Source organism: Mastomys coucha, unplaced genomic scaffold, assembly GCF_008632895.1.
Source record: "Mastomys coucha isolate ucsf_1 unplaced genomic scaffold, UCSF_Mcou_1 pScaffold16, whole genome shotgun sequence".
Lineage (NCBI taxonomy): Eukaryota > Metazoa > Chordata > Mammalia > Rodentia > Muridae > Mastomys > Mastomys coucha.
The window spans coordinates 34,814,261-34,825,600 of record NW_022196898.1 but is presented as its reverse complement, the minus strand read 5'-3'; the positions used below and the strand labels follow the sequence as shown (position 1 = coordinate 34,825,600).

At 39.0% G+C, this 11,340-nt stretch overlaps 1 protein-coding gene across 1 annotated transcript in view; it reads left to right on the top strand.

The window, feature by feature from the left end:
* Positions 1-385: 385 nt before the first annotated feature.
* The window catches only part of Fam160a1 (family with sequence similarity 160 member A1), a 256,635-nt gene continuing 245,680 nt past the window's right edge, over positions 386-11,340 (top strand). Inside the window, exon 1 of the mRNA XM_031374231.1 lies at positions 386-916. The gene's annotated coding sequence lies outside the window, so the exon portion shown is untranslated. The remainder of the gene's footprint in view (positions 917-11,340) is intronic.

Genomic DNA, 11,340 nt, shown 5'->3' with positions numbered 1-11,340 from the left:
TAACTGTCATTTACATTTATCCTATGGGATAAGAAACAATTTCTTCATTGGCTTCTGATGTGCCATGAAAGTGGATTGTATATCAAAACCACTGCAATGGCTAGCTCAGTCGTTGGACTAAGCAGCAGCTCCAAAGCATTTCCTAAAACCAAACTTGGACAAATAAAAAAAAAACAAAAAAGGTCACAGTGGCTATTTGGTGGTGTAGTTTCAATGAGAAGTGTCTTTCACAGGCATATGTACTTGGACTCTTTGTTTCCCTGTTGGTGGTGCTCTGGGGGGTGGTTATAGAACTTAGAGACGCAGTGGTGAACGAGGAAGTACCTGGGTGTAAGAAGGCTCGGGGTTTACAACCTAGCCCCACTTCCGGTTTGCTCACCCTGTTTCCTGTGTGTGGACGTAGTTCCTCACGTCCCTGATCCTGCTGCCTACAGCCGTGCCTTCCCTACCATGGTGGACTCTTATCCTTCTGAATTTGTAAGCCAAAATAAATGCTTTTGTCTATAAGTTTCTTTTTTGGCAAGGGTATTTTATCATAGCAACGACATCTACAACTGACAAAGGCAGTCTGCGCTGCTTTAGCCCACTACTGCTTTCTGAATCCTTGCATTTCTGAATCATTTCGACTGAGAAATATGCTCAGAAGATTGATGAGACACACTGAAAACTGCAGCATCTGCAGTCCTCACTGGTCAGTAAAAAGGGTCCAATTCTTCTCCATGACAATTCCTGACCCCGTGAGAACAAACGATGCTTCAGAAGTTGGATGGCCTGTGCTGTGAAGTTTTATTCACTACATTCACCTGACCTTCTGAGTGACTAATATGCTTTCAAGTATCACAACTTTTCACAGGGACAATGCTTCCACAACCATCAGGATGCAGAAATGCTCTGTGGGAGTTCACTCAATCTCGAGGTACAGTTTTTTATTCTACAGGATAAACTTCATTATCTGTCAAAAATGTGTTGATTGTAATAGTTTCTATTTTGATTAATAAGGATGAGTTTGGAGTGAGTTATAATGATTTAAAATCCATGGTCTAATAATTCAATTACTTTTCACTGAACTAATATGTTTATTATCATTTATCATTCTGTTGTAAGGAAAATGTTCCTTTTTTTTCAATTTATCTGAATTTATTAACATTTAAAAATATATTTTAAGTAAATAGAATTGCATCACACTCTTGTTTCCCTTTTGTACCCCAACTTCTCCCAGAGACCCCCGTTCAATACCTGCAATACCTTTCAGGTTTTTTTGTCATATTCTTTTTTTTATTATAAAAATTGTTTAATATAAACAACAATCAATTGAACAGTGAAAAGGTTCCTTTTATTATATATATACATATATATGTATATAAATATATATACAAACTTATGGATTTCTTGATCTTTTTGGAAGCAGGGTCTTGCTGTGTTGTCCAGGGTGGTCTTGAGCTCCAGGGCTTAAGTGATGCCTCTGCCTCATTACATACATGCACTACTATGCCTAGATTTTCAACTCGTTTTTGGTTTTTGGTGTTAAAAAACACTTTTTAATGTTCAAGTTTATCCAGTAGGAACCCCTTCAAGATAGCTCCTGTTTCTTTTTGGTAGCATCTTGGTTTCTTTTCATGTCGCTATGATAAAAAATATCCTGACAAAAGCAACTTAAGGGAGAAAGGATTTAGTTTCGGTTACAGTGTGTCACGGTGGGGAAATCAAGGCTCAGCAGCTGGTTACATTACATCCACTGTGAGAGGAACAGGGCAGTGCATGCGTGCCGCTGGTGCTGAGCTTGCTTCCTCACACATATAGTACAGGACCTTCTGCCCATAAAACACCTTAGAATGGCAGATCTTCCCACCTCGATTGATTTAATCAAAGCATCTTCACAGGCACACTTAGGAGCTGGCTCCCAGATAACTCTAGACTTTGTCAAGTTGACAATTAAGATTGCCCACCACAGCACATTTCTGTTATTTTGAATACTTTCTCATTTTTTGGATTGGAAGTATTTAGTTTGAATACTTCAGGTTTATCTTGTTTTTCCCAAGTGCCAGCCCAAAGGCATCTATTTCCCCAGCAAACCCTAAGTCGTTTTTTTTAGTGTAGGGTTTTGTTTAGAAACCAAACTATGGAGAACTAAGTTTCTCATTGTTACTGTGTACTAGAGAAGAGCATTATATTGTGTTTTTAGTTTTCTTAATGGATAGTACATGCATGTGTGCATGTACATACATGTCTATCACTATCTTTCTTTTTTTGTTTTTTGTTTTTTTTTGTTTTTTGTTTTTTTTTTTTCAAGACAGGGTTTCTCTGTGTAGCCCTGGCTGTCCTGGAACTCACTCTGTAGACCAGGCTGGCCTCGAACTCAGAAATCCACCTGCCTCTGCTTCCCAAGTGCTGAAATTAAAGGTGTGTGCCACCATTTCCCAGCTTATCACTATCTTTCAAATCTGTCTACACATGCATGAAAACATGAGTTGATATGTAATCCCTACAACCCTTCGTACCTTGGGCTTCTTTCTAGTGTTTCCTCCTTCCATTGTGGTAAATACTTTCTCCAATGTATTTTACTATTCACTCATTGATTTATTTGTTCAATGTACCCAATCCTTGGCACACAGGGTGTCAAAGTTAGGACTTTATTGGTGTGAAGAGACACCATGACCACAGCAACTCTTATAAAGAAAAAACCTTTAATTGGGGCTGGCTTACAGTTTAAAGGTTTAGTCCATATTGCCATAGTGGGAAACAGGCAGACGTGGTGGTGTATCTACAGGCAGCAGGAAGTGACAGTGACCTGACCTGGGCCAGATTTGAGCTTCTGAGACCTCAAAGCCCACCCCTTAGTGACACACTTCTTCCAACAAGGCCATACCTTCCAGTAGTGTCACTCCCTATGAACCTCTAGGGGTCATTTTTATTGCCTTGCCAACTCCATTTGCATCAACGGCAGTGTCTTTCATTTTTGTTGATATGCCTCTGCACGGCTACTCTACTTTTTGCTTCATGGTATCCTCACATTCTTGGATGCCAGCAGCTATGTGGACATTGCTCCTGAAAGAAGGAGCTATTGGTCTTTCGGACAGTGCCATTTTCCATCATGTAGAAATCCTGTATACGCTGCAGAAGATTTCACATCTCTGTTCCCTACCATTAACTTCCAGGTGTGTCCCAGTTCAAGTGACAGTGAAAACGACTCCTACATATTTCTGAATTCTGCCTTGGTACTGAAATTGTGATCCTTGGAGCAGCAGTTTCAGTGACATCTGGGAACTTGTTAGAAATTTGAAAGGTAGCCTCACCCCAAACTTGAGAGAACCAGAAACTACATTTTTTAACAAGATCTCAGGTGATTTCTGGATGCACTAAAGTTGGAGAAGCAAGGATGGGCTATCTGTAGAAAAATATTTCCCAAGAGACTCTCCCATGTCTGGAGGCATGTACAAAAATGTTCACATTCGAGACACTGAACCTTTGCAATGCAGATCTGCTCATGATTGAAAATCATTAACTTGGAGCTCTGCTGCAAAGTGAAGCTGGCAGCCACTGGTACGCAGTCAACTGAGAGAGAACCAGTCAGGAAGATCATTTGGATCCCTCAAGGCCTCATTGCCTGTGGCCAGTTACCTAGACAGGTGTCAATAAATTTGGTTTTATTTTATTTTTTTTTAACATATAATCAGGTTTCTGTAGCATTTCAATTGTACGAGATTGAAAGAACCTAAGAAGGCAGAGTTGGACTTGACTAGTTTCACAAATTAGGCTGAAGAATGTCAGCAGATGTGAGCAAGTAGAGGTCTGTGAATGGATTGCTCAAGGGCCCAGGGGGTTGACACTTTTAGCCTTTTTGACTTAGGGGATGGCCAAAGGCTCCAGCTTTTCACCTTGAATGTTGAATAACTTTGCCCATTTACCTAGTGTGCTAGTGGTAACATTCTAGGTGAGAAAAAAAATAAGGAATCACTGCTGTTAGTAAAGGGAAAACTTTGACATATATACTTGTATATATGTGTATGGACATGTATACACAAACTATATGTGTGTGCGTGTGTGTGTGTGTGTAAGCACACAATACATATATGTATGCATACTTTTAAATTAAAACACACATACATTTGCAAACATAGTAATTTTTTTCTCTTTTTATAAAAGGTCTCTTGTAATCCAGGCCAGCCTCAGACTTGCTATGCAATGCACCTGACAGTGACCTAGAACTTCTGGCTTGTGCCCTCCTTCAAGAACAACCTGGTTTGCATAATAAATTTAAAACCAGCCTGGGCTACCTTGACACTATCAGAAAAAAGCATTCTGCTTTCAATTTTATGTATAGACACCTTGTAGAATTCTATATTATAATGGTGTTAACATTTGAATGTGTCCTTCAAATTCACATGCTAGAAATTTCAACCTTAATGCAACACTATTGGGAGAGGACCTTTAAAATGTTATGATTTGGGTTATAGCTCAGTGGTAGAGTGATTGTTTGATATATACAAAGCCCTGGCTTTGGTTCCCAGCATCACAACAAATTAAAGGCAAGCCTCTGAGTTCACTACGATGAGTAGACTTGTTGTGAGAGTCGAGTCCTCTCTTGTATATGCCCGTGCATTAGTTGTTGGTTGCTGTTACAAAAGCAACTTAAAAAGCATTCTGGTATGAATGTTAAATGTTCCTCATGGGCTTGTTTGAATTCTTGGGCCCTAGCTGATAGCACCATTTTCGAGGGCTATGAATCCTTTAGGAGGTGAAGCCCTGGTGGAGGAAGTGGGTCACTGGGGTAGGCTTTATGGTTGAATTGTAAACTGGCTCCATTTCCTGTGCTTGGCTTCATGGTGATCAGGCAGGCCTGTGCTGGCTAGTCTATTGTCAACTTGAAACAAGCTGGTGTTATCTGAAGAGGAAACCTCAAATGAGAAAATGCCTCCATAGGATCCAGCTGTAGAGCATTTTCTTAATTAGTGACTGATCGGAGAGGGCCCAGCCCAGTATGGGGGGTACCATCTGGTCCTGGGTTCTATAAGAAAGTAGGCTGAAGAAGCCATGGGGAGCTTCTTCAGTAAGCAGCACCCTCCATGGCCTCTGGATCAGCTCCTGCCTCCAGGTTCCTGCCTTATTTCAATTCCTGTCCTGACTTCCCAGTACATTGATGAAGTGTAAGCCGGGATACCCCCCAGCTTGTGGCTGGAAGCAGGAGGTGACTGGTTACAGTGCATCTGCAGCCAGGAAAGGGAGAGACGGGGCTCAGCTTGCTTTCTCCTCTTTTTCTCTTCATTCATCCAGGACCTCAGCCCATGGGAGAGTGGTGTCCACATTCAAGGCGGGCCTTCCCTCTTCAGGGAAGCCATTCTGGAAACGTCCTTAAAGGCATGCCTAAAGGTCTTAGATGTCTTAGACGATTCTGAATGCAGTCGAGTTGACAGTGAAGAACATCCATCCCAGCTCTTTTGCCTCTTTATCTTCCATCGTGGGGCGACTCGGGATCAAGGTCCTCCTTAGATGTTAGATGTTGGATTGGGACTTCCTAGCCTCCAAGGTCTTGAGTCAAATAAGTATCTCTTCTATATAAATTACTGTCTCAAGAATTCTGTTTTAGCAGCACAAAATAAGACAAAGACTGATAATATTTTAAAAATTTAAATATTTTCCATGCTATTTTCAACAGTGACAACATCATTTTAAATATATGGAACAAGTGTTCCAGTTTTTCTACTTTTTTACTAGCCTTTGTTGTTTCTGTTTTTTTTTTTTTTGTCCTAGTGAATGAGATATGGTATCTTATTGCAGTTTTGATTTGCAATTTTTCACTAATAATATAATAATAATTTATATCTTGGAGAATGCTGAATCAAATATGTTGTCATAGTATTGCTGCCGTACAATATGCACTATAGCATCTTCTACCTTTTTGAAAAAATAGCACTTAAATTTTATCTGCATAAGTTCTTTTTATTTTAAATTTATTTATTTATTGTATGTATATGAGTACACAATGTAGCTGTACAGATAGTTGTGAGCCTTCATCTGGTTGCTGGGAATTGACTTTTTTTAGGACCTTTGCTCGCTCCGTCGACCCCGCTCGCTCAGTCCTTGCTCGCTCTGGCCCAAAGATTTATTTATTATTATAATTAAGTACACTGTAGCTGTCTTCAGACACACCAGAAGAGGGTGTCAGATCTCATTACAGGTGGTTGTGAGCCACCATGTGGTTGCTGGGATTTGAACTCATGACCTTCGGAAGTGCAGTCAGTACTCTTACCCACTGAGCCATCTCTCCACCCCCCATAAGTTCTTTATTGTAGGTATCAGGATCTCACTAGATATACAATAATACCATAAAATAAAACCATGTGTTATTTTTTACTATATTAAATGTATTTTGTGACAGAATTTTTAATTTTGATGTAGCCCAATTTGTCTCTATTCATGTGTTAGGTGTGTTGTTTGTGTCACATCCAAGAAATCATTATCAAATCCAATGTCATGAGGGGCTCAACCCTGTGTGTTTCTCTTCCATCCACCTGTCCTTTCTTTGTCCTTTTTTTTTTTTAAACCTTTTTGTGAGACAAGGGTCTTTCTGTGTAGGTTCTTCCTTCATTCCCTCCCTCTCGCCTTTCCTTTCCTCTTTCCCTTCCTGTCTTTCTTTTGTTTTGGGGATGAATTTAAAGGCCTATGTATGTTGGCTAAAAGTATTCTACTACTGAGCCTCTTTATATTTTGATACTGGCTGTCCCTAAATTTCTCAGGCTGGCGTTGGACTTAATCTATAGTCCTCGTGGGTATCAAACTCGTGATTCTCCTGCCTCACCCTCATGAGTATCTGGGATTACAGGACTGCACCAAGTGGTATCCTTAAAATATTTCCTCCTCAGATTTTACATCAGTGTTTCTCATACTTTACTAAGCATCAATATCACCTAGTAGCCTTGTTTAAAGTCACACTGTTGGGCTTTATTCCTAATGTTTCTTCCTTTCTTTCTTTTTTTATTATTGATTTAGGTTTTATTGCATTATGATGAGAAAAGATCCATAATTTCAATTTATCTGATTTTTTTTTTTGTTTTTTTTTGTTTTCAAGACAGGGCTTGTATAGCCCTGGCTGTCCTGGAACTCACTCTGGAGACCAGGCTGGCCTCAAACTCAGAAATCCACCTGCCTCTGCCTCCCACGTGCTGGGATTAAAGGCGTGAGCCACCACTGCTGGGCTGAATTTGTTTTTTTTTTTAAGATTTATTTTATTATTTATTTTTATGTATCTGAGTACACTGTAACTGTACAGATAGCCGTGAGCTATCATGTGTATGGCTGCTGGGAATTGAACTCAGGACCTCTGCCAGCCCCATTCGCTCGGGCTCCGCTCCCTCCGGCCCTGCTCCCTCTGGCCCTGCTCCCTCCGGCCCTGCTCCCTCCAGTGTAATACACTGTAGCTGTCTTCAGATGCACCAGAAGAAGGCTTCAGATCTCATTACAGGTGGTTGTGAGCCACCATGTGGTTGGTGGGATCCAAATTCAGGACCTTTGGAAGAGCAATCAGTGTTCTTAACCGCTGAGCCATCTCACCAGCCCCCTGAATTTGTTAACATTTAAAAACATATTTTAAATAAATAGAATTACATCACATTCTTCTTTCCCTTTTGTACCCCAACTCCTCTGAGAGACCCCCCTTCAATACCTGCAATACCTTTCTTTTTTTTTATTTTGTCATATTCTTTAAAATTTATAAAACATCATAACTAAAAATGAGTATTATAAAAGTTGTTTGATATAAAATAACAATCAATTGAACAGTCTTATGTAGATCCTTATCTACAGCAATACTGATAATACATATGTTTTTCAAAATATAAATTTTAAATAACTCCAAACCTATTAACTGTATATTTTAAAATAATACATCACTATTAGTTTTTCTATATGAACATAAATAGATAAAGTCTTTTTGTTTGTTTGTTTTGTTTTTAGTAGAGCATAAAATTTTGGCTCTTACTGTGGTACATGCCCAAAATAAGAGCAATTTTTAGACATTGGAGTTCATTGTAATAAGGCTGTACTTCAATTACCCTCACATCACCAAAGGATTTTACCTCCATCGTAGCTAAGCTGAGAGTTGACAGTTCTGCTGAACCAAGGAATGAATTGTAGGCACAATTTTTGGATATAGACTTCCTGCTATGGTCAAAGTTATTTGACTTGAGTGATTGTTTTCATTCTCAGCCCACAGGGAACAGGTTACATTCATTTAAGAAATGGTGTGTGTTTAAGATGGTCTATCTATGAAGTCATTCACTAACTGTTTCAATGAACAATGGTTCTGCTTGGAGGGTGGCACAGATATTAGGTGAGGGTAAGAATATAGTTCATTGGCTGTGATGATTTTAAAAAGCATTCATCTCAGAAAAAGAGTAACTTATAAAGTCATCTTCAAAATTGATACAATAGTTATTAAATATCAAACAAAGCATTCAGTCTTACTCTTTGTTGTTCTCTTAAAAGCCACCTCCCAAAATAATTGGCTGTGTTTATTTTGGCTGTATAAATAATTTTGAAATATGTAAGATGTTCTGAAAACCATAGTATAGTGTAAAAATATCAAATAAGCAATCCTACTAATTAGAGAGGCTGAGATAGGAGAAGACCATTATGTGGTATATACAAGACACTGTCCTGTACAAACAAGCAGAAAGTATATATGGTTTGTATAATATTGGACCTATTTCTCTAATTACCAAATTAAAGAGATCACTGGATGACAGCCAACAAATTTCTACTTCCTCATATTTTTGAATTTCAATGGATTAGAATATGTTGGCAATATTAATTTTCATATTAAGAGATAGTAAGAAAAAGTAATTGTTATTTCCTGTTATTTTTGTTGTTAGAGGTGAAATTATGTTTGTGTGAGTTTGTTGAAAGATTACTGTCTTGCTTCATCTAGGGTGTAGTTTTGCTCCTTATGTTGGTGTTTTCCATCTATTATTCTTTGTAGGGCTGGATTTGTGGAAAGATATTGTATAAATTTGGTTTTGTCTTGGAATATCTTGATTTTCCATCTATGGTATGGTTTTGCTGGGTATAGTAGTCTGGGCTGGCATTTGTGTTCTTGTAAGGTCTGTATAACATCTGCCCAGGATCTTCTAGCTTTCATAGTCTCTGGTGAGAAGTCTGGTGTAATTCTGATAGGTCTGCCTTTATATGTTACTTGACCTTTTTCCCTTACTGCTTTTAAAATTCTTTCTTTGTTTAGTGCATTTGGTGTTTTGTTTATTATGTGATGGGAGGAATTTCTTTTCTGGTTCAGTCTATTTGGAGTCCTGTAGGCTTCTTGTATGTTTATGGGCATCTCTTTCTTTAGGTTAGGGAAGTTTTCTTCTATAATTTTGTTGAAGATATTTACTGGCCCTTTAAGTTGGAAGTCTTCACTGTCTTCTATACCTACTATCCTTAGGTTTGGTCTTCTCACTGTGTCCTGGATTTCCTGGATGTTTTGGATTAGGAGCTTTTTGCTTTTTGCATTTTCTTTGACTGTTGTGTCAATGTTTTCTATGGTGTCTTCTGCCCTGAGATTCTCTCTTCTCTCTCTTGTATTCTGTTGGTGATGTTTGCATCTATGACTCCTGATCTCTTTCCTAGGTTTTCTAGCTCCAGGGTTGTCTCTCTTTCTGATTTCTTTATTGTTTCTATTTCCAGTTTTAGAACTTGGATTTTTTTTCATTTCCTTCACCTATTTGATTATGTTTTCCTGTAGTTCTTTAAGGGATTTTTGTGTTTCCTCTGTAAGGGCTTCTAGCTGTTTACCTGTGTTCTCCTGTATTTCTTTGATGGAGTTATTTATGTCCTTCTTAAAGTCCACCATCATCATCATGAGAAGTGATTTTAGATCTGAATCTTGCCTTTCAAGTGTGATGGTATGTCTAGGACTTGCTATGGTGGAAGAATTGGGTTCTGATGATGCCAAGCAACCTTGGTTTCTGTTGCTTATGTTCTTCTGCTTGCCTCCTGCCATCTAGTTATCTCTAGTGCTACCTGCCCTGGCTATATCTGAGTGGAGCCTGTTCTTCCCGTGATCCTCATTGTGTCAGAACTCTTCAGAGTCAAGCTGTCTCTGTGATCCTGTGATTCTATGATCCTGTCATACTGGCCCCATTAGAGCATCTGGGAGTATAGCTTCCTCTGGGTATTATGGGTCTCTCTTTGGAGTTTGCACCCAAGGTCTGCTCAGGGCACCAGTCCAGACAGACCGGAAGGAACCTATGCCAATGGACTGGCAGAGTTCTTGTGTGCCTGGGTCCTGCTGGTCCCAGTTACTCCTGGTGTTAGGACAGATGTTGTATCCTCTCTACCTCTGATCCTATGATCCTGGGCATTTTAGAGCACCGGGGAGTGGAGCCAGTTCCTCTGGCTGTTGTGGAACTGGCTGCATAATTTGTGCCTAAGTTCTGTTCAGGACAGTGGCCTAGACAGACCACATTCCCAATGTTTCTAATTGTCTGTTCTAAGTAGTTCAGAGGTAGTGATGTGATGCTGATGCTGCTCTGGATAGAGGAGAGGATCTATGCTTTGTGAGCCCCATGGAATTTGATCATCCCTAGTATAAACTATATGAAATCTAAAACTGTTGAGCACTCACATATTACAGGTGGAAAATTCCATATCTGACCTGTAGTCAAAACACCAGCACTAAAAATATTTTACCTCCATCTTAATGTATATAAGACATATAAAAATCATAAATGAATTTCTTGTTTAGATTTAGATCCTAATCCCAAGTTATATATCTTTTTTGACACACACACACACTTCCCAAATTTGAATAACATTCAAAAATACTGTGTCCCAAGCTTTTAGACAATGGGTGTACACTTTGTATTTTCATCTTTAATATTAAGGCCAGATTGTCTCAGGTACCCTCTGCTATGTCTTACGCTGGAGTTTTCATCACCTCCAATTTGATATCTGACAGATGAGTGCTTGTTTTGCACACATTTCCATTAGAACCAGTATCAACTTCACAGTTGCTTTTGTTTTTCAACTGAGTAAAAAGTCCCTAGTGGGTGATTCCCAGAGTTGGTATATAGATTTGTTTTAATGAGGCACCATAACCCTTTGTATGGGTACAATTGATTTATATTGTGTTTTAAACTACAACAGTGACTCTCCTAGCAGGTCCACCTTTCCAAAGTTTGGATGAGATCATCAATTATCGCAGTGGGAATGGCTGAGGAACTACAGCCTAATGAAAGCCTAAAAGAAGTCAGTATTATTAGGATAACCCCATGGATTTAAATTATTCATGCCTTTTTATCTTATGAGCAATCAAGAATTCACTGTGGTTAAAATTTTCTGTTGATTATT